General features: G+C 33.5%; 1 non-coding gene across 1 annotated transcript; it reads left to right on the top strand.

Moving 5' to 3' along the window:
• The first annotated feature begins 12,224 nt into the window (after nucleotides 1-12,224).
• Nucleotides 12,225-12,330, top strand: LOC123587067. Its single transcript, XR_006707132.1, has one exon. It is a non-coding gene; the product is annotated as a U6 spliceosomal RNA (small nuclear RNA).
• The last annotated feature ends 15,635 nt before the right edge of the window (nucleotides 12,331-27,965 follow it).

Below are 27,965 nucleotides of genomic sequence, written 5' to 3'. Positions count from 1 at the left end.
TGATTTATCTGTGATTATTTCACCCTGAACATAAGAAAAGTTAGCATAATTATCAGTGTGATCGAAAAGAATTTTGACAGACTATATTATGATTTCCTTTCCTTGAGGGCTGGGGGAAGAAAGTAATAATATGTGTGATATTAAATTGTGTTCACAGTTTGTTCAAAATATAGGATAGATCAAAACAGCTTCCTATAGGCCAACATGACTTAGCTGAAGTATTTGTTTCCTTACCGAACTCTGTCTGCATAAGACTGATGTAGTAACTGAGCTACAAATAATTAAACTTCTAGTCTTATGATCAGGCCTTTGAAGAAAAAAAAATCAATATGTTTCATGTAAGTCAGTTTCAAGTAAATCAGATTAGGAAAGAGTCCCATGAGCAGTAGCTATTGTCCTAAAGGGCAGGGAGAAGGGAGGGAAGGATATTGTAGACCAGTTTTCTCATCCTGGATACACAGTAGAATAATTTGTGAAGCTTTAAAATTATCAATATATCATCACCAACATTATCGGTGATTTAATTTTTCTGGAACCAGGATGAGCATTTCTATTTTCAGGACAGCTTAGCAAGCAACAGCACGGGGCAGGCCGGTTTGGGAACCACTGGCTTCTAGGGAACACGTTAGAACTCTTAGCCAGAGACAGATGTAATGCACTTCTTTGAGATGCTATTTTTTGTTCACTCCCACTATTTTTCACAAAGCATTAACCAAACAAAAAGACTGAATTGAAGATAGGGGCTGTGATGGGATAGGTAGGTGTGTGTGTGTGTTTTTTTTAATTTCCTCTCTAAAAGCACACATTGGGCGTGCTATCTCTCTCTCTGTCTCTCTTTCTGAATTGCTTTATATAGTTGCCTTATATTGATAGACTGAAGTTGAAGTAGCTATTTTGTATTTTTTGTATTTATCAAAAAAATAATAAAGGAACTTACAACCTTATATCTACGAGACCGTGCAATAGTAATTCTTCAACTGCCATTAAATGAATTATGTTGCTTGTAAGTACTATAAAGTAATACACATAGAATACTGTAGAGTAATATAACACAGTAGTTAGTCTATTCATTTTTAAATAAAGACTATGAACACTATAAAGTTATATATACATGTTTTTTAAAGCTGGATGTTTGCAGTTTTACAGACAAAAGCTAGCCATACCTAAATAGCGTATTTAAATGTTTCACATAGTACACAAGTCATTGGATTAATATTCTTTCTCCAATTAGCAAGTTATCAGTCTGACAGTTTGCAGTAACAATTATAGCCCAAAAGAACCTGACTTGTTAGGCTTTCATATATGTTATCAACATCTGTTAATTACCAGCAGACTCTTTCCATACCTACTGTTATTATAACAGTAAATCATGTTACAATCTGCTCTAGCTCTACAAGATTATTAGTTCCTAATTATCATTTGAGCAACTTAGCGGCAAAGTGATTCAGTTAAAGGAAAATAAAAAGAAACAATCACCAAAGACTTTGAGGATGCAGGGAAATTTGTTGTATAGTAGAAGGCTATGGGGAGATATGAAAAGTTTGTATTTGATTTGAAGACATTAAACACAAAGAAAGAGATAATTAGATCTCAAGTATATCTCAATGATCTGATGGCTATTAGAAAGATCTAGGACATAGAATTAAGCAATCTTTGTGGCTAACCGAATTTGGGAACTGGTGAGGGAGATGTTTATGTTATTTTCAAGTTTCTAATCGGTAAAATTGTGTGGATAATAATGTGCCTGCAACTCCTATGATATTATTCCATTTTATATTATTAGGTAGAACATGTTGAATTACTTGTCGTATAATATCTCATGAATAAAAAAACTAAGACTTAGATAAGACCAATCACACACATATCTATGTTCCTTTTCAACTAATTAACAATAACAGCAAAATTGTTGAAAAAGCAACAAGGAAATGCAGCAGCTTAGTATAGAAATGCTTTTAGTACAATTCAGTTTAGGATAACAATACTTTCATCAGAATATATGTCAGGGCAAAATGACACTGTACTTAAAAGGCTATTTTAAAGATTTAGTTGAGGTATGAAGTTAAGAGAATAAAAAAGTAAGATTTGAGAGAACTGAACACTGGGGAGCCTTCCCAAAATACAGATACTGTTAGTGAAGATTCAGAGGAATTGGATAAATTAAAAGAACATTGAAAAAAATTGATGAAAGAAAACTTTTCAATCACAATGTTTCAGTTGCATTAAAAAAATTACATTTGAGATTTTCTTGGCTCAAACTTGGATAAGCAGTAGGTGTTTCTGTGGAAACCTATTTATAACAGAGCTGCATATTAGAGAAAATGGGAACAAGATGTTCTTATTAGAGCTATTCTCCTTTCTTAATATCTCTATAACAAAAAGAGTTACTGGTGATCTGTATACAATAGATTTATTTCATCCTTTAATTGCATTTTAAGAAGTTCACTTATAAATGCATGATATAAATGCATGCACGTAAGAAATACTAATGCATGCTATAAGAACAGTTGAAAATTTAATCTGTGTTACATCTAACACACTGGTAGATAGGACAACATTTCACACAGATAGTTGCTGTTATTTTTTGTTTGTCAACTCTTATTTACATGCTAATTTTCTTTTATTCAGCTAAATTTATTACAGTAACTGTCACTGTAAAATGTGATGAATTTTGGCAAATTTAAACAAGTCTGTAAGCAAAAATACAATCAAGATATAGAACATGCTCCTTCCTCAGAAAGTTTAATCATGTTCCCTTCAAGTTACTATCTTCCAGAGACTAATATTGTTTTTATTTCCATCAGATTTTGCTTATCCATCAGCTTCATATAAATAGAATTATGCAGCATATATTGTTTATATGTCCGTCTTTTACACTCAACACAGTGCTTTTGAAAAATCAATGTTTTTGTGAGAAGCAGACTTATTCCATTGTATAATATACAATATTTTTACCCACTCACCTTTTGAGAATGTTCTTTTTAATTTCTAATTGGCTAAGGTTTTTTTCTATGATTATGAATAGGTATTGGATTTTTAAAGTGATTTTACTGCATCTGTCTATTGAAATAAAGGTTTTTCTCTGTCTAGCATAGTGATTTTCATTGCTTGACTGAATTTTGAATAATGAATAAATTCTGCATTCCTAGTACAATCCATACTTGGTCATGTACTATACTATTTATTTATTTTTATTTTTATCTGTGAGAGAGTGAGCATGAGTAAGGGAGAAGGGTAGAGGGAGAGAAAGAGAATCTCAAGCAGGCTCTGTGCTCAGTACAGAGCCTGACTTGGGTTTGATCCCATGACCTTGGGATCATGAGCTGAGCTAAAATCTAGAGTTGATGCTCAACTGACTGAGCCACCCAGACACTCCATACTGTATTTTTTTATAGTCCTGAATTTTAGCAAATATATATTAAGAAATAATAGTTACTCTACAAAAACGGTTCCAGAAATTAGAAAGGGATGGAATAGTCCTTAACTCATTTATATAAGGACAACATTATCCTAATACTAAAACAAGATGGTCATTACAACAAAAGAAACTATAGACTAATATCCTTCATGAACATAGACAAAAAAGTCCTTACTTTGACTTTATAGTATAACAAGTCAATAATATCCAAGATGCAAAATTCGTCATGACCAAGTACCATTTTTCCCAGGAATGCAAGTTTGGCTTATTGTATGATAGGCTGAATTTCCCACCAAAAATAAGTTTCCGAATCCATAGAATCTGTGAATATGTTTACTTATATGGTCAAAGAAATTTTGCAGATGTGATTAAGTGAGGCATCATGAGATGGGAAGATTATACTGAATTATCCACGTGTCCCCTAAATTTAAAAACAAGTATCCTTATAAGAAAGAAGTAAGGGAGCTGTAACTACAGAATAAGAATGTCAGAGTATATAGCATAAGAAAGACTCAATCAGTTGCTGCTTTTAAAGATGGAGAAAAAGGCCATGAGCCAAGTTAATAAAAGTAGTCTGTAAAAGCTGGGAGATACAAAGAAACAATAGAGCTGCCAGGAGGAAAAAGGCCTGAATACACTTTGGTTTTAACACAGTGAGACCCAGTTCAGACTTTCAACCGCCAGGACAATAAGAAAATAAAAATGTGTTGTTTTAACACAAAATTGTGTTGTTTTAAGGTGAAGCCTGGGTCAATTTGCTAGCATAATAACAGAAAACCAGATTAAGAGACTAAGAAAAGACATATTTTTGTCTTTAGAGATGCAGAAATATTTAAGTGTATGTGCAAAAACTAAACAAAACACAAGGCAGCAAGCATTCATGTTTACCTAAATGGTTTTTTTGCTGTTGTTCCCTTGATGTCTGGAACAGTACAAGGAATTCTGCTTTTAACATATTTATTCAGAATTCAACACTGCAATAAGGCCAAGAAAAGGAAAAAATAAAGTGCAGACTTCCAGTTACGTTTATGTCATATACAACGTAGTAACTATAGTTAAGAATATTGTGTTGCATATTTGAAAGTTGCTAAGGGAGTAGCTCTTAAAAGTCTTTATCCCAAGAAAAAATATTGTAACTATGTATGGTGACAGATGTTAACTAGACTATTGTGGTGATCATTTTGCAATGTATACAAATGTCAGATAATTATATTGTACACTTGAAACTAATATAATGTTGCATGTCAGTTATTCCTTGACAAAAATAAGAAAAAAGAAAAAACTGCCAACAGATTGGAAAATAAAAGAAATCATATATATATTTGCAATTATCATGACTGTCTATCTAGAAAACTCCTTACAAATCTATAATGATCTAGTAGCAAGGTCAATGAGTTTAGCAAGGTCTCAAGAAACAAGGTAATTAGGGAAAATTAATTGTATCTCTATATGTTATTAATGGGTAACTGGATACTGTACACTTAAAATTGGCGCTTTTTATTCACGTAAATTATACACAAATTAAAGCTGATTTTAAAAAAATCAATATTTTAAGGTGCTTGGGAGAAGTGTCTAATGTTACCTGAAGATTCACAAGTCCTATATAAGACCAAGTCTGATAATATTCATATATGGACATCTCTAATCTATTATAGTTTGTGCATTCAAGAAATATAAAACACTATATTTCAGATTCTTGAGAGAAAACAGAGTGGAATGAGGAAAAAATGAATATTTAATTAATATCGTTAGTATAAGCCAGATGTCACTGTGCCAACACTTACAGAAATTATCTGATTCCATTTAGAGCAGGGAAAACTACTGGTAGCTAGTGTCTACCACAGCCATTAGGGAGGAACAGAAGGACAATGTGTACCAGAATGAGTGAAGATCACCATTGCCATTTGCTCAGTCCTCCAGATTAGACTCCATCATTGCTCTCACTGAATTCTCTATGCTATTACAAGTAAATACCTTATAAAATTTGAAAATAGTCAATAATCAGACCAGGTGATTCATCATTCAAGAATAGTTTTAAGAGTAAAAATTTTAAATTAAGATATTTCCAATTTTATTCAAGTAAAGCAGAATCATTTTTCCTGTTTTATTGAGAAATAACCAACATATATCTTGGTGTAAGTTTAAAGCTGTACAGCGTGATGGGTTAATTTACACATATTTTTAAATGATTATCGCGATAGGTTCAGCTAACACCCATCATCTCCTAAAAATATACAATACAAAAAAAAGGAAAAAAGAAACGAAAAAAGGAAATTCTACTTATGATGGTAACTCTTAGGATTTACTCTCTTAACAACTTTACTGTATATAATTCAGCACTGTTAACTACAGTCTTCATGTTGTACATTAAATCCCCTGTACTCATTATTCTTATAGCTGGAAAGCAGAGCCACTTTTATTTTCTTTCCAGAAATGTAATGTCATAAGAAAGGGGGAAAAGTTCAAGAAATGAGATATGAATGTATGCTTTAGTTTTGTATTTTTCAGTAAATGTTCCAAAGCTAATGTTAGCCCATTCTTAATGTGGTTTCCCTCCGTTACCTTACAATTTAATTCATTATGCTTTATTTCTTATTCAGGGACACCAACCATGTTATGTGTGTGCTGGTCCTTACCATTCAGATTTTTCTTAAAGAATCAGAAATGGGGCTTGTTGTATCTGATACCATCTGGGATTTCCATTTCAGGAAGTCCAATCACACCATTGCTAGGGGATGCCATAGATGTGGAGGACTCTGGATATATTTGCATATTTTACTTTAATATTTTATTGCCTTTTGAAGAAAATGCTAGAATTATAAAATCTAAAGTAAATGTACTATTTGTCCAACATAAATTCTGTTGTTATGTGAGTTATTTTATAACAGAGATAAAGAAGTTTTACTGGTAAGCAAGAAGCTACAGAAGATACATAAATCCATAGGAAGCCAGCAAGTTGATCTCCAAGTGTCATTTTTCTACCGTGAAGTATTTTTCTTTCTATATCAAAGGCAACTATCAAAGCCAGTCATTTTCTGAATAGTGTTATTTAACAAATTTCTTAATCAATGAGATATGTGGATACAGGATGAAGATTTTCTTTTTGCTGACCTTTGCTGAGTACGCTTATCATGCTTTCCATGAGTCTTGTATTATTTGATATGAAGTCTAGGATTAAACTGATCCTCATTGTATGCTCTGAAAAGAAAGAAAGATTTATCTTGATCATTATATTCAAGCACATTGTTATATTTGTGGACTAAATTTCATGGTAAAAGATGATCCAGAAGAAAAGAATGCCTCTATTTTTCGCATTACATATCATAAGCTTGTATCTCCACTGGGAGATCCTTCTTCATGTTTCTGGCACCTTTACAGTTCTATGCATTAACAGATATAAAAGCTAGACAGAGTGTCCCCATGTGGACAGATATATTGTTTTTAATTTTGTATTCTATTTTTATTTTTAGAGAGAGAGCACACGTGCACATAAGCACGTAAGCATGGAGCCCAACGCGGGGCTTGATCTCACAGCCCTGGGATCACAACCTGAGCTGAAACCAAGAGTTGCATGTCTAACCAACAGAGCCACACAAGTGACGCAAACAGATTTATTTACATGTGGAGACAGTGCAGGTCAAATTATCCTTCCTTCTTCTGAAGAAGTTTTGCTTATATTCCAGGGGGAAAAAAAGAAAGGATAAAATGTTTCTCATAGGCAAAGTGTGGACAAGTTCATCAGTGGTCCCTGGTAAGATCAAAGTTCACTAACCTGAGTATATCTCAACTGTGACACAGATCACCATGTACTCAGCATCTACCTAGGCACGTTCTGCGTTATTCCCACACTTGAAGGACAAAGGAATCGAGTGTGAACATAAAGTTCATATTCTCTTCAATGCCATGAGCAATATTCTGTCTAAATCCAATTAAACTCTATGTTTTCTTATCACTAACTATATATTAATATGTATCAATAACTATATATTAGTAATTATATAATATTGTTTCTTATCACTAAATATATAAACTATATATATTAATAACACACATTAATACATACAAATATGTATATCTCACACATATTTCAAAATAAAAATTATAAAGGTTAACAAAAATCCCAATAGTAACAATTTATAACAACAGTTTGAATGAGTACAACTTAAATTCTGAGACAAAGCAAGAATCATGCTGCCCTGAAAGTATAATACTCCAAATCCTATACACTTAAAATTATAAAAAGCAGGCATAACACAAAGATAAGAAAAATATCTAAGCAACTATCAGCTGGAGAACAAAAGGTTTAATAGTGGACCTGAAATGTATGTTTTTATTTTTTCTAGAGACAGACCAGGGTGGTGGAGGGGAGAAAAGGTCCAGTAAAACTCCCTTAAAAACATGCTATTGACAGACTTCACTGTAAAAGCATTAATGGTATTTATAAATGAGCCCCTACCTAAGGAATATTTGTCATAGAATGTATCTATTCTCTTTAGAATTATTATGCTAAACAAATCTGTAATGTATAGATTTCTTTGTTAGTTCTTTGCAAAATATTAAATAATGAAATTATTAGCTATAAAATGGAAGAAGTTTCTTAAATGAAATATTTCTTTTTTGTGAAGTATCGTTTGTTATCCTCATATATAAATGCTAGTTCACATCTTATACAAATGTGGTATGAAAGGAATGGGGAGGCTGAGTTGGCTGTTACCGACTTATTTCTATTTTGCCTTTACTTCACAAATGCTTGTGTCCTCAAAATTAATAGTAATACGTGATATTGGGTAAAATGTATGCTTCTTAGAAGTTTGATTTATCTCAGATCTAAAGCAGATTATGATTCTTCGTTTAAGGGAGAGAGAGAATGAGCAGAGTAGAGGGGCAGAGGGAGACAGAGAGAGAATCCTAAGCAGGCTCCATGCCTAGCACAGAGCCCAATGCAGGGCTGTATCCAATGACCCTGGGATCATAACCTGGGCCAAAATCAAGAGTCGGATGCTCAACCGACTGAGCCACCCAGGCACCCGTAAAGCAGATTATTATTTTTTAATTTAGAATATCTAAGACTAATAATTTTGAAAAACTATGTATAACAACTCATAACAAAAGAGATTACTTGTTAAGTGAAAAAGCTCTTTGGCCACAACATATAAGTTTCAACTCAGCACTTCCACTCAGAGATTCTATGGCCCTCAGCAATATGAGAAAAAAAAATGCTATAGTATCTAGGGCACACTTAGAACACAGAAACCACACTAAGCATTTTAAGAGAGAGAATTTAATGTTAAGAATTGCTTTCAGGTTTTGCACAACTGAAAGAAATATTGAATATTAAACATTAAAGTAATATGGAAACAGTAACTACTAGAAGAATCATGATCAGACCTGGAGAAAAAATGGAGTGTGAATTGGAGTTGTAAGAACCTAGACATTTGGAAAAGGACCCTGTGGCTCTAAAACCCAGACCTTTAAGGATGTGTTTCTGATGTTGGCATCTTTAAAGAGTAAGAATAAGGCTGTTTCTGGGAGTAACAAGCAAAGCTAGAGAGTAGAGTCACCTCTCCTTACCAGCCCGGGGTACTGCCAAAGCAACATTGAGTAGAAGTGTAAGAACACAGGAAGAAACATATCCCTTGCTACTCCCTCCTGCCTTCTAGCTTCTCTAAAATACTCCAAATTGGCAAAAGTCCATAGCTAACCAGACTTTAAAGTTTAAACCAGCTTGCATAGTCTAGCCCTTGAATCACAGGATATAGAAGGGTAAATTTGGTGTTTATATGAAATAACAGCTTAGTAATTGGCACAAATTTCTATTTCAAAATATTGTTATGATGAAGAAATGAGTTTAATGTGAAATATGTCTCACATTAAATACTTAATAATTACCCTCAATTACTACGGTATATAGTAAAAATTTTATTTAAAAGAAAATTGAAACAGGGCAAGAAATACTAATCAAGAAAAAAAGGAAATTAGCACAATGAAATCAGTCATCCTATCTCTTCTTGACAATTGTATCTGTAGTACTTTGGACAATATCTGACATTCAGTCGGTGCTCAAAAAAATATGAGTTGACTAAGTTTTTGAAAATATCACACACATTAGTTATCTATTGCTACGTAACAATTTATTCTAAAATTAATGGTTTAAATTAATAAACTTTTTTCTCCCATAATATCTGTAGGAGAAGAATCAAAGAATTATTTTATCTAGATGGTTCTGGATCAAAATCTCTACCATCAGTTTGTTAGCTGGACACACAGTCCCCTTGAAGTTTCTCTGTGGTGAATCCATTTCCAGACTCAAATGGCTGTTGAAAGTCTTAAAAAGATCTGCTTCAAAGTTCACTCATATGGTTGTTAGAAGGAGGCTTGGTATTTATTCAATGGTGTTAAGAATTTACATTTACATAGAAATCTGCACACAGATGTTTATAGCATCTTTTTCATAATTCCCAAATTAGGAACAGCCAAAATGTCCTTCAGTAGATAAAGACATAATAAACTGTGTTTCATCTAGATAATGGAATATTATTCAAGTGCAAAAGGATATGACCTATAAGACCAGGAAAAGTGATGGAAGAACCCTAAATACCTATTACAAAATGAAAATAATCAATCTGGAAAAACTACTGACTGTGATTCCAACTACATGACATACTGAAAAAGGCAAAACTGTGGAGACAGTAAAAATACTAGGAGTTGCCAGGTTTGGGTTGGGGAAGTAGAGGGATAAATAATGGTAGAGGAAAAGGTTATTTGGTGCAGTAAAAATACTCTGTATATTACCATAATGATTAATACATATCATTATATATTCATCCATCCATAGAATGTTAAAACCAAAAGGGAACCATAATATAAATTTTGGACTTTGGGTGATTATGGTCTGTCAGTTTAGGGTCATCAGCTGTAACAAATGTACAAAGTTGATGGGGGATGTTAATAACAGAGAAGGCTAGCTATCGTGAAGGCAGGAGGTGTATGGGAAATCTCTTTAACTCCCCATAATTTTGCTATGAACCTAAAACTTTTCTAAAAAATTATCTTAATAGGAGCACCTGGATGGCTCAGTCCAGTAAGCGACTAACTCTTGATTTTGGCTCAGGTCATTGTTTGTGAGATGTGTGCTGTGAGCACAGAGCCTGCTTGGAATTCTCTCTCTACCTTTCTCTCTGTCCCCCTCTCTCTCAAAATAAATAAACACTTAGAAATTATCTTTAAAAAAAAGAATAAAAAATTAAAATATTTCTGAAAAAGTTTCTATATACATTATCTTACTCTAAAAATATGTATCTGGGGCACCTGGCTGGCTAAGTTGGTTAAGTGTCTGACATCAGCTCAGGTTACCATCTCACGGTTTATGGGTTGAAGCCCGCGTTGGGTTCCGTGCTGACAGCTCGGATCCTGGAGCCTGCTTTGGATTCTGTGTCTCCGTCTCTCTCTCTCTCTCTCTCTCTCTCTGCCCCCCTCCCACCATTCATGCTCTATCTCTCCTTCAAAAATAAACATTACAAAATTAAAGTTAAAAATACATATCTAAAATGATAATTTTACATGGTATATATTTATGCATTTAATTGGTTTATTATCCTTACCTGTTCTTCATGTGATACTGTTATTTTTATTCTGACAAATGTATTTTTCAAATAGTCTTATGACTTTTTAATTGTCAGCTATTTAATTCAAGGTTTTGTTTTGGTTTTTGGCTAATAAAGTTGAAAATATTGACATTTTGATTCATCCTACTCTGTGGAGCATATTACTAATTTAAAAAATCGTATTCCCAATGTTTTCTTCTAGAAATCTGAGAAAAAATTGTGCAAAATGAAACACATTTCCTTTTTTCTACTGTATATATATTTGTGTAAATATGTATATGTTTATGTTTTGTGTGTGTGTAGATGTTCAGTCAATATATTTCCATAGTTACTCATTTTTGCCTTCATTCATGAAGGCATTTGTAGTGATATCAGCAACAAAAGAAATTGTAGTAATAATCCAACATATTTTTAAATAAGAATAAAAAGATCGATATTGTTAAATCACACATTTTTCTTAGAAGTTTCATAAATACAAAAACAGCATTACTTTAGGTGCTATAGATAATTTTTCTAGCTTTAAAAAATAATTGTCTGAAATTTAATGTTCTACCTGAATTTCTCTTATTAGTCCTTTCTTATAACTAATCTTTATTAAAAAGATACTCCAAAGAAGCCTAAATAACCATTGCACTACCCTGCAATCATTAGAGAAAACATTTGAAATCTACAATATTCCTTTATAAATTAAGGTGTCTCATAAAAACACAGTAACTTGTAACTTTTGCTGCTGTTGAAAACTCAATGATGTGTTTAATTTAATGTTAGTTGTATACAGACAATGTGGAGTTCTGAATTTCATTGCGAAGGGGTAAGTTGGGTAGCTAATAATCAGTTCAATTCAATTTTCCCATCTGCATAATTTATTTGCTCACTTCATCTCAAAGTTTTATATAACAATAGAGAACTGGTATAATTCATTTAATAAGTCCATGTTAAGATCACTTAAATATTTTACTTATATTCATTCAAATATACATGAGATATCCTGCCAGATCACTTTGCTTCAAAGTAAAGTACATTTTCACAATTTCAAAGTAATTGAGTAAATGGAAGATAGACTAAAAAATGATAATTTTATAGAGAAAGCACTAATATCATTATATAAATGTATTCTGTAGTTTTAGTAAAAATTACTTTTTTATATCTGAGTGGGAATATGGTAATTATTGCTAAAACCACACATGTCAAAATAATACATTTATGTGATCCCTTCAATACTAAATGTACTATAATTGGAAGACACACAGAGGATTAGCATTGCCCCTATGCAAGGATGATATACAAATTCATGAAACATTTCAAATTTTGTGCAGTTCCCAAGTGAGCCCTTTGCAGATTAACTCAATTTAAAAAAAAAACAAAACAAAAACAAAAACACAATGAGTCAAAGCACAATGTGAGACACTGAATAATAAAATTGTGATATTTCATTAGAAATACATTTCTGTAAACACTAGAAATACATGTGAATGAAGTTGAGTTACACCTAAAAAATAAAAAGGACTGTAAATAGAATCTATATGAGATGGAAAATAATATACAACACTTGATTTTTTACCTTAAACCTTGAATTTTTGTCCTGTCCAATTTAGATCAATTTGTTTTCTGATGCCTCCAGATTAAATTGGCAGTGTCTAAAAGTCTTGTTTGGTTCTACTAGAGAGAAATTTTGTTTGTGTGAGGGAAAGTTTATAGTTGTGCTCCCCATTGTTCAATAAATACATTGATTTATCAAACATGACATGCATAATTTTTTTAAAAATGAATGAAAAATTCATTATTGCAGAAGTTTAATATCTGGTTAGAAATAAATGAAGGTCAATGTTTTCTTTCTAGCTTGTGTTCAAGTTGTGGTTGGCCAAATTATTGATCTTGATTTTTTCACTCCACACCAGGTATTATATATCTAAACCGTTGCGATGGCCTCATGATAGCAGATTGCGTTTCCTCACCTCTTGACTTTGGGCTTGACCAGATTATTCATTTTGGTCAATTTAATATTGATGGGTGGGAAACAGAGATTTCAAATGCACTTATGAGTTTGGATTGCATTCCTGACCTCTGTCATTATGAAAAGACTTTTTTTTCAGTCTTATCTAAATACTTTTTCCCTTATTAACATAATGAATATATTTTCCAGTATTCTATTATCAAACCTTCATGTTTGTTATTTCATGTTTAGTTATTCGACTCAGAATTTATTTATTTATTTAAGTTTGGGGATAAAGTATAAAACAAAACAAAACAATTGTTTTATCTTCCTTTTTAATGTGGTTATACTGATGTACCTGTGCCATTCATCGAAAAGTCTATCCTGTCCATATTTCTTTGTAATGCCTCTTCAACTTCATGCTATTGTTCCCTATGTCGATAGGTCTGTTTCTGGGTTCTATATTTTGTTTTACTAGTATACATCCTATCCATATTGTACTGATTGTCTTTTTCCCTTTGAATTACCATGGGACTTCTGTCAAAATTCATTCTCCAACATGAAACAAACTACAGAAATTGATTTTAAGTAAATTTTTTATCTTCAAGTGACCCTAAGCTATTCTTAGCTCTTTCTATTGCCAAATATATTTTAAAATCAGTTTTTCAATTCCAGAGAAATATTCTTATGAAAACATCCTTTTCCAAAATAACTGTACCAATTTATATCCCCATCTAGGATGAGTTTCTGTTGCCCCACATTCTCAAGAAATACACCAGTGATTATATGTACAATTGTATGATGATGAATAAAAGTGGTAAGAATCAACATCTAGCTTTGTTCCTAGTCTTGAACTTCTAATATGAATGTAGTGGTATTTTTAGAAAGATATCTTTTATGACAGAAATGTGTCCTTCTATGTTCCATTTTTAAATTGCTGAATGTTGTCAACCTTTCATTAAGTGTTATCTTTAATTGTGTTAATTACTTTTTTGTGTACCTATCAAGATGGTCATATGTTTTTAATCTGTATATATGGAAATTATATAAATTGCTTTTTGTTTATTTATTTATTTATTTTTTTAATGTTTATTTATTTCTGAGACAGAGAGAGACAGAGCATGAGTGGGGGAGGGGCAGAGAGAGAGGGAGACACAGAATCCGAAGCAGGCTCCGGGCTCCGAGCCGTCCGCACAGAGCCCGACGTGGGGCTCGAACTCACGGACTGTGAGATCATGACCTGAGCTGAAGTCAGATGCTCAACCGACTGAGCCACCCAGGTGCCCCTGTTTATTTTTTAAATATTTATTGAGGGGAGGAGGGAAGAGAGAGAGAGAGAGAGAGAGAATCAAGCACTCTCCATTCTCAGAGCTGAGCCTGATGCAGGGCTCAATGTCACCAACCTGAGATCAGACCTGAGCTGAAATCAAAAGTCAGACACTTAACCAATAGAGCACCCTTTGAACAACTTTTTATTTTTTTTCTTTTTTATTTAAATGTTTACTTATTTTTTGAGAGAGAGACAGAACACGAAATGGGGGGGTGGGGGACCATGAGAGAGGGAGATGCAGAATCTGAATCAGGCTCCAATCCAGGCTCTGAGCTTCAGCTTCAGTTTATATTCTAGGATATACATAAGTTGGATGTAATTTATCACTGTCTGTTATATATTGATAGACTTAATTTGTTAATATCTTAATTTATAAATTATCTATATCTATATATCAATTTATATGTATATATTCTTTTATTCATGAATATTTGGGTTTGTAGTTTCCTTTTCTCATAAAATTTTGTTTCATTTTGATATCAAGATTTTATTAGTCTCATAAAATAAATTAGAATGAAATGCTTCTCTCTAGGTACAGCTACTTTTCTTCCAATTCCAATTGTGCATTGTGTAGAATTAAGGAATTGTAAGGAGTACCAGTAATATCTGATGAGGTTTTTTGGGATGATAGTGAGGTTCGTGGGGCCAGAGCAGACGGCCAAGAAAGAATTCTTGAAGACGTCTTTGGTGCAACACGGTGATTTTATTAAAGCATGGGGACAGGACCCTTGGACAGGAAGAGCTGCCCCAGGACCATGAGGAGACACTGGTTATATACTTGGGAGTTGGGGGAGGTAAAGTCCAGGGGAAGTTTCCAATGAGACTTTCATATGTTAAAGAAGACGCACAGGATACTGGAGGCCTACCTATTGTCAAGTTAAGGTTGTTTTTCCCTCTAGCAAAGCATGAACTTTAAGACACTAAGGAGTTCCTGGAGAAATATTTTACTCTGCCTGCCTCAAGTATTTGTCAATGGGCTGCAGGTTATAAGGAAATTTAATTTTAACTGCCATTTTCTTCTGTCTTTGTTTCCCATAGCACTGTGGAGGGGTGATGTTGGGGCTCTGGGAAACTGAGTCTATGACTTTCTGGTTATTAGACTATTGATAAGATTGCCTTTTTCTTGTGATTTACTAAAATATTTGTAAATAGATGGAGACACAGGTCCTGCAGGACTATGATCTCTATCAGTCCTTTGTCCTTGGACAGCCAGGAGTGCCTGAGGGATATCACACACATCCCACCTGGGGGTAGCGGGTGTTTGCAGCCTGCCAGCTTGCTTTAGGCTTGCTCCCTATATCTATCTGCTAGAGAATTAGGACATCTGGAAAGTAGAACGTAAAGGCAGGCCAATTTTATCACTTTAGTATTTCTGTAATAGCACATAAAGGTAGAATTGAGCTCAGTAATTTCTGCATATTTTATATCATTTAAGAGGTCAGTAGTCGTAGACAACCAGTCATAACAATAATAACAAAATATCTTGGAGATAAAATTTAACTCCTAATATCTACTCAGTTTTCTGTTTACTTGAAAAATAAGAATTATAAACTGAGTCTCTTATTCATTGTTTTGCTGTTGTTTTGGGGTAGTTTTATTTACATGTACAAATAATACCAATATATTATAATACTTCATCTAAAAGTAAATCTTTAATCTGAAAGAAAAACTATCATAGTTAAAATATACAGGATTAATTATTATGATGCTTTAATTCCTGGAATGTGACAAAGGGCAAGAATAAATTATGGGAGATAAGAGAAATCAACTGATTGTGCCAGCTAGTATTTAGCATTTAATTATTTGAAATATGTTTAATAATTCTATTGTTAAAAGGAATAACTCATTTGAGTTAATAAGCATCATTTAGATTAACTTGGGAAAAGGCATGGAATAGTGTTCAGATGAAATGTAAAGTTAACTATTGTGTAACATTTAAATGTATTTAAACCATTGAAGTCACATTCTCAAAACGATTGAAAAATACAAGTGTTTTTGATTATAGATAAATCTGTTGTGACTCTATTTCTATAAATCCTACACAGTTAAATAATCTGGCAAATTAGCACAGCTACATGATGACAAGCAATTGCTTTATATGAATTTTACCTATCAAGTGACTGCTTGAGTTAATTTATTAAATTAGTCATTCTTTTGATTCCATATACACAAAGATATCATTCAGTTAATCAAAGTAATCATTTGAAATATTTCCTTTCTCTTTCAACTCTCATTTTCAACTTCATTACATTTGAAACAAAGATAATTATTACAATTTGGAAACCAACTTGAGTATGTAATATACATATATTTGAATACAATGATACATTAAAAGTTCATTTGCATGCATATAATAATTCAGAATATGTTGATTTTAATTCTTTCTAAAAAATTATCATATCTCTTCTCCTGGAATATTTTATGCAGTTCTAGTCAATAACATTTTATGCAGGGAAAAATTGCCAGCCAAGATAACAAAGATGATCACGGTGAAAAGAATGATATTTTGTGAAGCAATTTATTATTAAGAAATTCTTTTTCTGGAAAGACAACAGAGATATAGATGATTTTATGCCATATAAAGGAAACAACAGACCTAGATACACTTCTTTATACTGTGACAGAAGGAATTATTTCCAAGAATATCTGTGTGCCATGCAAATTACAGGATTGGAAATGAACCAGACAAAAGAAGAGGGCAATAAATTTGTATGCTGTGACAGAGCAGCCATTTAAGTTGAGGAGAGAAGTAAGGGATTGCCTGGAGTTAGGAGTTTGTCTTTGAAATGACTGGCACCATTCTGATAAAAACAGTCAGAGGTTATTAACAAGCTTGAAACATCGTAGGTGCTAGAATGAATAAATGGAGTCTTAACTAGGAAATTGACCTAAAAAATGCTTAAAAAGAATTATGGGAACAAACCAGGTAGATCATATAGAGAGTACTGTTGCTCTTAGTAGCTGATTAGTTGACCCCAGTAGTTACATGTTTAGAGATATAAATCTGAATTGCCTGAGAGGCTGAGGAAGTAGAAATGAAAATACAGATCTATGGATCTGTTAGGTGAAACAATGATGTCAGAGTTGGTAGGTAAATTGTGTAGACTGATAACTACCTTACCTTTAGGAAATAGTCTTAAGCAAAAGGCTTTAAAGAGAAAGTTACAGTTTGTTTTGTTATCTATGTAAACTGCACAGTGATATGCTTTTAAATAATGGCTAGCACAAAATGCTAGTTTTTGTTTGAAAAGAACTTTCACAACAAATAAGAAATGTCTTCTTTTTTTGAAAATATGAGTTATAAGTAACTGTAGAGCTCTAAGAAAAATGATTCCAATTTGGGATTGTTAGCCCTGGGATAGTGGTAACGGTATTAACAAGCCTAGGTACATTACTTATCATGAAGCAAGAAGTGTGAGGCTGTAAGAAGATAAAGTAGGTCAGACAACATATATCATGAGTGTTGTTTGTTGTCACAAATAACAACAAGAAAAGGCCCACGAGGAAATAGAATTGATTTAAATTATAACTGTGATACACATACTACACAGCTACATAGTATTACCTGTAGATTGCTTTTTTCCTGCAGAAACATTAGTATATCAACATAAATAATGTGAGAGCCTTAATTTAGTTGCAGAATTAATGCTATTCAAAAGTATTTAGAACATGTTTTTTAGTTGCAAAAGAGACAAACTGCAATTAAAATTCTACATTGATGCGCAGAGTGTCACAGAGGCCAAGTAGAGTTCTACCCTTTTGGCATAAGCTGCACGATATGATTTTGTTCCTTACTCTGAACTGTAAGCATTGCTTTTATTCCCACAGTGATGGCTGTACTCCAATTATTGGGAAGTAAATGGATTTTGCATTATAATTGCATAAATTTGTAAAACTGAACACCGGTAATCCTTCAACTAAGGAATTGACATTTTGAGGAGAAAAATAGATTTGGTTATGGTAGGAAAGGGTAAAGAAATGCAGACAACTAAAAAAGAAAATGCAGCATCCTAATGGGTGAGGTGGTGGTTACTATGACAATACTACCTTCCATTGTGCATCTCCTAATACTACTGTATAAAGTTGATTGTCATAAGGAGAGAAGCTTTCTGAGGTGTCTGAGAGGATCAGGTATATTCAGCTGACAGAGAAGTCTAATGTTGGAGAAAGAACAGGATGAAAACTAAGACTCAAGTTAGGCCAAACCCTGAGAAGCTGAGATGTAGAGGTAGTGTGTAGAAAGTGCAATCTGTACAAGATTGATAGAGGGATAAATATTTGAAGAGATTTTCAGGAAGTGGGAAGAATGTGCATTTAATTACTATACAATTAGAGGGATTTGCCTTTTATGTCCTGTAAAGTTCAGAGAGGTTAAGTGTTTCTCCAGCTCTAATCCACCTAGATAATTGTGGTACCGGGCAGTCACTACCTGACTAAAATAACTCCAACGTGTGTCCTAGATTGGGATCCTCTTTCTTGAGTGAACTTACTACTTAATCTGGTCAAAATTCCTATGTATAAAATGTTTCACAACTTTATTTTGTATTTGAAGAAACAACATCTATTTATTAGTGAATATCTAATAAAATTTGATAAAATAATTGATAATTGTTTTCTGTTGGTTTATACTTTTTAGTAACAAAGCAACAATTTGTTAAAAACCTGGTTTTTATTTCTATTTCCTTGACAAAATGCACTTTTCTGAAATAAGGAATGGAGAAACATGGCAAGAAAAGCATTACTATTCATATGCAAAAATTAAAATTATTTTTATAATAATATAGAAGCAGTGTCCAGTTCAAATTGCATAGCCCAAAGTTTGGTATTCCTTAAGGTATTCACTTCAAAAATGTATATGCTTTTTTAAATAATGCTACTTTGTGCAAAATAATTTTGAAATTTACCTTCTATAACTGCTTTTAGAAATACTTTACACTATTTCAAACAAAATATTATTATGCAGCTTGATTATCCATCTTCTACAGATTTACTTCTTGTTTATTCATTTATTTACTTAACTTTTAATTAAATCCAAGTTAGTTAACATACAATGTAATAAGGGTTTCAGGAGTAGAATTTAGTGATTTATCACTTACATATAATACCCAGTAGGCATCCCAAGTGCCCTCCTTAATGCCCATCATTCATTTAGACCACAGCCCCACCCAACAGCCCTCTAGCAACCCCCAGTTTGTTCTCTGTATTTAAGGGAATATGGTTTGCTTCTCTCTTATGGTTTGCCTCCTTCTCTGTTGTTATCTTATGTTTGCCTCCCTTCCTCTATGTTCATCTTTTTTGTTTCTTAAATTCCACATATGAGTGAAATCATATGATATTTGTCTTACTAGGATTTATTTCACTCAGCATAATACATCGTAAGTTCCTCCACATTTTTGCAAATCGCAAAATTTCATTCTTTTTGATCACCAAGTAATATTTCCAAGTAATATAGATATAGATAGATATAGATATAGATATAGATATAGATATAGATAGATACACACACACACACCCCACATCTTCTTTATCCATTCATTAGTTGATGAACTTTTGGGCTCTTTTATTAATTTGGCTATTTTTGATAATGCTGCTATAAACATTGGGATGCATGTGCCCCTTCAAATCAGCATTTTTGTATCCTTTGAATAAATATCTAGTAGTGCAATTGCTGGGTCATAAAGTGTCTTTATTTTTACTCTTTTTTTAAATTTTTTCAATGTTTATTTTTGAGACAGAGAGAGACAGAGCATGAATGGGGGAGGGTCAGAGAGAGAGGGAGACACAGAATCTGAAACAGGCTTCAGGCTCTGAGCTGTCAGCACAGAGCTCGACGTGGGGCTCGAACTCACAGACCCTGAGATCATGACCTGAGCCGAAGTCTGATGCTCAACCGACTGAGCCACCCAGGCGCCCCTATTTTTTCCTTTTTTGAGGAATCCTCATACTGTTCTCTAGAATGGCTGCACCAGTTTGTATTCCCACCAACAAAAGTGTTCTCCTTTTTCTGCATCCTCACCACCATCTATTGTTTCCTGAGTTGTTAATTCTGGTCATTCTGACAGATGTGAGGTGGTATTCATTGTGGTTGTGGCTTGTGTTTCCTTGATGATAAGTGATATTGAGCATCATTTCATTTGTCTTTTAGCCATCTGGATGTCTTTGGAAAAATGTCTCTCCATGCATCTTGCCCATTTCTTCACTGGATTATTTGTTTTTTGGGTGTTGAGCCTGATATGTCGTTTATAGATTTAGGACACTAACTCTTTATCTGCTATGTCAATTGCAAATATCTTCTCCCATTCTGTTGATTGCCTTTTAGTTTTGTTGATTGTTTCTTTTGCTATGCAGAAGTTTTTTTTTTATCCTGATGGGGTCCAATAGTTCATTTTTACTTTTGTTTCCCTTGCCTTTGGAGACTTGTCTCATAAGAAACTGCTACAGCCAAAGTCAAAGAGATTATTGCCTGTTTTCTCCTCTAGGATTTTGATGGTTTCCTGTCTCACATTTAGGTTTTTCATCCATTTTGAGTTTATTTTTGTGTCTGGTGTAAGAAAGTGGTCCAGGGTCATTCTTCTGCACGTTGCTGTCCAGTTTTCCCAACACCATTTACTAAAGAAACTGTCGTTTTTTCTATTGGGTGTTCTTTCCTGCTTTGTCGAAAATTAGTTGGCTGTACACTCTTGGGTCATTTTCTGGGCTTTGTATTCTGTTCCATTGATTAATGTGTGTTTTGGTGCCAGTACCATGCTGTCTTAATGATTACAGCTTTGTAACATATCTTGAAGTCTGGAATTGTGATGCCTTCAGCTTTGGTTTTCTTTTTTAGGATTGCTTTGGCTATTCACGAGTCTTCTGGTTCCATACAAATTTTAGAATCATTTGTTCTAGCTCTGTGAAGAATGCTGATGTTATTTTGATTGGGATTGCACTGAATGTGTAGACTGCTCTGGTTAGTATAGAAATTTTGACAATATTTGTTCTTCCAATCCATGAGCTTGGAATGTCTTTCCATTTCTTTGTGTTTTCTTCAATTTCTTTCATAAGATTTCTATAGTTTTCAGTGTACTGATCTTTTGTCTCTCTAGTTAGGTTTATTCCTAGGTATTTTATGATTTTGGAGTGCAACTGTAAATGGGATTCATTCCTTGATTTCTTTTTCTGCTGCTTCATTATTGGTGTATGTAAATGCAACTGATTTCTGTACATTAATTTTATATCCTGCAACTTTGCTGAATTCATGTATCAGTTCTAGCAGATTTTGGGTGGAGTCTTTCAGGTTTTCCATGTAGAGTATCATGTCTTCTGCAAAGAGTGCAAGTTTGATTTCTTCCTTGCTGATTTGTTTGCCTTTTACTTCTTTTTGTTTTCTGATTGCGGAGGTTAGGACTTCCAGTATTATGTTGAACAACAGTGGTGAGAGTTAATATCCCTATAGTGTTCCTAACCTTAGGACAGAATATATCTGTGAAGTACATCTGGTCTGATGTGTACAGACTTCCTTCTTAACAAAATTTGAATATTTCCCCAAAATCAAAATAGTATTTTCCCATGTCCAAAATAATTACTAACTATAGATGTAAAATTCTAGAGGCATTTTTCTGAGGAATTACGAGAATAATTTTAATACATGATATTGCCCTAACAAACCCACTGTGTTTTGTAGGATTTGGTAGGATTACACTAATTAAGTGTATTCATTTTATTTTTATTTATTTTTATTTTTTTAATGTTTATTTAGTTTTAAGAGAGTGCAAGAGGTAGAGGGATAGAGAAAGAGAGACAGAGGATCTGAAACAGGCTCTGCTCTGACAGCAGGGAGCCTGATGTGGGTCTTGAACTCATGAACCACGAGATCATGATCTGAGCTGAAGTTAGACACTCAACCCACTGAGCCATCTAAGAGCCACTAGATAAATTTATTGTAAGATGAATAGCAAATTAGTACTTCATATAAACACCTTGCTGATGTTTACTCACTGGAAAATGTATAAAAACAGATCACATGCCAAATAAATAGTAAGAGTTGTGTGTGTGTGTGTGTGTGTGTGTGTGTGTGTGTGTGTATCCAGAGCTTTTTCTACATTTGTGCATTACTAAAGATTTTTTTACGCATCGTAATTATATCTGGAGTCTATTTATTTGGAAATTAATTTAACAAGTGCATCAGATACACTACCAAACCTGAAGGAAACAGTATACTTCAATTAACAATTCAAGGACACTGAAAACATTTCACAGTTGATTCAACTCTTCCTCTTCCAAAATGTCAAAGAATTTAAATTTTCTACAACCTAAGAGATGGGATATGGAAATAAGAGCAAGGGAAGTATTGGTAAATGGAGCGTCTGGTTCTTCCAGATAGATAATTAGCAAAATAGAAAAAAAATGTTTTAATGCCCTCTTTTCTTAAATGTTTGCCCTCAAATCATAGATAAGTAATGCAGGTCTTAAATTCACTTTCTGTAAATATGATATTAACTCATTAATAAACAAACATGTATTAAGGAACTGTTTATAAAATATAAGATAAAACATTTTGATAAGTTACCAAGAAGAAATGGATAATTCCGTTATCACTGAAATTTTATTGTGTTCTGTTGATCTAAGAATATTTAACCATGTTGTAAAACTTCAAATTGCTTTTATGCAATAGGCTACAAATGCTAATTTGGAAAATAGACACAGTTTAGTGTTAAATAAAACTATTTTGAGAATGTAGAGAAAAAGCCCAGGGGAGATAGAAGCATAGAAAAACAGAGTATTTAAAAGAGTAATAATGCAGTGAACTGTGTAACTCCTCATTTATTAGATAAAAACATGACACTGTGAACTAGATTAGACAATTGAGAACTAATGCTTCAAAACTATGTATTCCCACACTCAGAATGGACACTGAGAATCTAAATCACACCTTAATGCCCACATTAACATAAGTTGGCTATTCTGCTGTTATTATTAGTACTTCTTTACTCTTCCAGAACTGCTCTGCCTCACTAATGGTTCCATGGTTCATTATAGGTACTTCTTGGAAAACCATTAACTCTTTATTGGAAAATTTCAACAAACAATTTAATACCCTAAGATTAATTGAACTTTTTCTCAAAATCCTCTCCTGGCCATTTCCAGCAATTCTGGATTGCTGTATGTGATTCTTACTCAGTCCTTATCAAGCCCCCAAATTTAAATAGTGCTTTAAACCCAACTTAAAATTCTTTCTTTTTAATGTTTATATATTTATTTTTGAGAGAGAGAGAGAGAGCACAAGGAAGGTAGGGGCAAAGAGGGAGAGGAAGACACAGAATCTGAAGCGGGCTGCAGGCTCCAGGCTCTGAGCTAATAACTCAGAGCCTGACATGGGGCTCAAACCCATGAACTGTGAAATCATGACCTGAGCCAAAGTGATACGCTCAGTGGACTGAGCCACCCAAGTGCTTCCCAACTTGTAACTCTTAATAAATTCTGACCTCCTCTAACTCCCTGAAGTATGTAGACACATCCAAAACTTTCAAAGGTGGTCTTTTCCTTTAATCATTTAATCATTTCAGTTTCATTTTATCAATTCCAAAAAAAAAAAAAACTGTTAGCACTAATAAATGCATTCAGTAAAGTTGCAGAATATAAAGTCAACATACAAAAATCAGTTGCTTTCCATACACTAATAATGTACTACCTAAGAAGGAAATTAGGAAAACAATATAATTACATTCCATGAAAAAAGACAAAAATATTGAGCATAAGCAGCTAAGGTGTGAACGACTTGTAGACCAAAAACTATGAAATGCTTGTAAAAGAAATTAATTAGGAAATAAATGGGAAGATGTCTTGTGCTCATGGATTGGAAGATTTAATGTATTGTTAAAATGTCCAATCTGTACACAGTGAGGTACAGATTCAATGAAATGTCTATCAAAATCTCAATTGTATTTCTTATGGAAATATAAAAAATAATTCTAAAATGTATATGGAACTACAGAAATCCATGAATGGCCAAGACAATCTTGAACAAGAACAGTGTTGGAGGCATCACATTTTAAAAATTACAATATATATTACAGGGTGCCTGGGTGGCTCAGTAAGTTAAGCATCCAACTCCAGCTCAGCTCATGATCTTGCAGTTGGAGTTCAAGCCCCACATCGGGTTCTGTGCTGACAGCTCAGAGCCTGGAGCCTGCTTTGGATTCTGTGTCTCCCTCTCTCTCTGCCCCTCCCCCACTCATGCTCTGTCTCTCTGTCAAACATAAATAAACATTGAAAAAATTTTAAAAATAAATACATAAACAAAAATAAAATTCTAATATATATTACAAAGTTATAATAGTTAAAATAGTATGGTATTAACATAAAGACACACATAGAGACAAATGGAACAGAAGATGCCAAAGATGAATGCATGCAAGTAATAGTCAACTGACATTTGACAAGAATTCCAAGAATGTAAGTAGGTAAAGCATATATCTCCAACAAATGCTGCTGAAAACATTGGATGTCCACAAGCAAAAGAATGAATTTTAATCCTCACCTTAGAATACCCACACAAATCAACTCAAAATGGATTAAAGATGAAGCATAAGGCCTGAAACTGTAAAAGTACTAGATGACAACATAGAGAAACACTTCGTGACATTGGTATTGGCATTGATTTTTTGGATATGACATAAAAACACAGGAAACAAAAGCAGGATGAGTAAGTGAGACTACATCAAAATGAAAAACTTCCACACAGCAAAGAAAACAACAGAGTGAAAAATCAACCTATGGAATGGGAGAAAATAATCTGCAAACCATATGTCTGATGAGAGATGAATATCCAAAATATATATGGGAACTCATAAAACTCAATAGTAAAAAAAATAAAAATAATCCAATTAAAAAATTGCAAAGAAGAGCTCCTGGGTTTCTCAGTCAGTTAAGTGTCTGACTCTCTGTTTCGGCTCAGGTCATGATGTCATGGTTTTGTGGGTTCGAGCTCTGCATTGGGTTCTGTGCTGATGGTGTGGAGCCTACCTGGGATTCTCTCTCTCTATCTCTCTCTGCCCCTACCCCACTCACACTGTCTCTGTCCCTCTCAAAATAAAAAGCTTAATTATTTTTAAGTGGGCAAAAAACTTGAATAAACATTTCGCAAAAGGAGATATTCAAATGCCTACCACATATATGAAAACATGCTCAACTTCACTAATCTTCAATGCAAATCAAAATGACAATAAGCTATCACCTTACATCCATCAGTGTGACTGTTATCAAAAGACAAGAGATTAGAAGTGTTGGATAGGATGTGGAGAAAGGAGAACCTTTATACATTGTAGGTGGGAATGTAAATTAATGCAACCTGTATGGAAAACAGTATGGAGATTTCCTTAATAATTAAAAATAAAACTGTCATATGATCCAGCAATCCCACTTCCAGGTATATATTCAAAAGAAATAAAATCAGGATCTTGAAGAGATATCTGCATTCCCCTATTTATTGCAGGATTATTCACAAGAACTGCCATTTGTGACAACATTGATGAACCCATTAAGTGAAATAAGCCAGGCATACAATGACGAATAGAGAATGATCTCATTTACATGTTTGGAATCTAAAGTAGTTTCAGAGAAGCAGAGAGTAGAGTAGTGGTTAGCAGGGGCTGGAGGGATGGGCAAATAGATGTTGACCAAAGGCTACAAAGTCTCAGTTATAAATGACTATGATGAGTAATTTTGGAGATACAACATAGGGCATGGTGACTATATTTAACAACCCTGCATTGTACATATGTAATTTTCTTAGAGGGTAGATCTTAAGTGTCCTCACCATGCACACATGAACAGGAAGAAAAAGAAGGAAGAGGAAGAGGAGGAGGGAGAGGAGAAAGGGAGGAAGAAAAGGAGAAAGAAAGAAAGAGAAAGAAGAAAGAAGAAAGAAAGAAAGAAAGAAAGAAAGAAAGAAAGAAAGAAGAAAATGGTAACCATGTGAAGCAATGCATATATTAATTATCTTGAGTGTAGTCTTTGTGTTCCATGTTCTAAGATTTTTATTTTATTATTATTTTTTTAATGTTTATTTATTTTTGAGAGAGAGAGAGAGAGACAAAGACAGTGCATGATCAGAGAGGGGAACAGAGAGACGGACTCACAGAATCTGAAGCAGGCTCCAGGGTCTGAGATGTCAGCACAGAGCCCAAACAACAGAGGGCTCAAACTCACGAACTGCAAGATCATGACCTGAGCTGAAGTTGGACTCTTAACTGACTGAACCACCCAGGCACCCCATGTTCTAAGATTTTAAATTTTATTTATTTATTTATTTATTTATTTATTTATTTATTTATTTAGAGTGAGAGAAAGCACGAGTGTGAGCAGTACAGAGAAAGAGAGAGAAAATTAAGCAGGCTCCATGTCCCGCACAGAACCCAACGTGGGGCTCAATCTCACAACCCTGAGATCATGACCTGAGCCAAAATCAAGAGTTGGCCGGTTAACCAACTGAGTCACCAAGGCTTCCCTGAAACTATAAATTTTAGGTAAATTATTTCTTTAGGCCCACATTTCCTTTAGACACATATCTTTATTGTGCATGCTTATATTTCCTGCTATTTTTGAATAGCCATAGGACGTGTCTTTATATTTAAGAAGATGTAACATTGAATTATATTTCCAAACTAGAGGTGATGTTGCCCTATGGGATATTGACAATATCTGAAGATATTTTTGTTTGTCACAACTAGAGGATTGTTACTGGCATCTAATGGGTTAAGGTCAGTGGTATTACTAAACATTCTACAGTGAACAGGGCAGATTCTCACTAAAAACAAATGAACAAACAAATAATTTATCTTAACCAAAATGTCAGTAGTGCACAAGTTGAAAAATCCATCATTAAAATTATTGTCTGGTTTTGAAACAAAGTTTTTTCGTTTGTTTTTGTTGGTTTGTTTTTAAGTTTTTATTTTAATTCCAGTTAGTTAATATGTAGTATTATATTAGTTTCAGTTGTACAATATAATGGTTCAACAATTCCATTTTTTAAAGTTTTTATGGAACAAATAGTTTTGACAGACATGCTTTGTATTATAACAATGCATACTGTCTGCAATTTCCTTTTACATCAAGACTTCTCTTGGTGTGAAGCATTTTAAGTTGCTCCCAATATGTGTAAAGTAGTAGTTCATTCTGAGAATAATCTACATTGTTAATTGGATTTCTTTGACCAACCGGTACTTTAATCATCTGCACATTTAATAACTGAATCAAAGGTTTGACAATATTGTGTCATGGAAAGGTGCTTCTAATTCCGGGTGACAAATCAGAAATAGTTTTATGTGCTATTTTTCTCCCCTGTTGATATATTTTTATCTTGGATCATTACTTTCCACAACCAAAACACATTTTGGCTTTTTCATGCATCCCTAATGAAGACAATTAAAATACTCGATATACATTATATGGACAGGATCTCTTTTTAATTGTTCATTGTTTGCTTTCATAGTGATCAGTTATATTAAATGAGCCTTGGCGTTAAAGAGCAGCTTGATGTTCTATGTTTAATTTATCATTTCAGGTGATACTGAGTGCAATTCGGGAACTGAAAAACTAGTGTTATTCAACAAGAGTATTATAAATGGCAATATTTCAAGCAGTTCAGAGAAAATTTCAAAATTAAAAGAGCCTTCTTTGCTCTCAGAAACCATGACAATAAAT

This window comes from Leopardus geoffroyi, chromosome C3 (assembly GCF_018350155.1).
Source record: "Leopardus geoffroyi isolate Oge1 chromosome C3, O.geoffroyi_Oge1_pat1.0, whole genome shotgun sequence".
Lineage (NCBI taxonomy): Eukaryota > Metazoa > Chordata > Mammalia > Carnivora > Felidae > Leopardus > Leopardus geoffroyi.
Note: the sequence above shows the minus strand (reverse complement) of the source record. Positions and strands in the feature narration are given on the sequence as shown.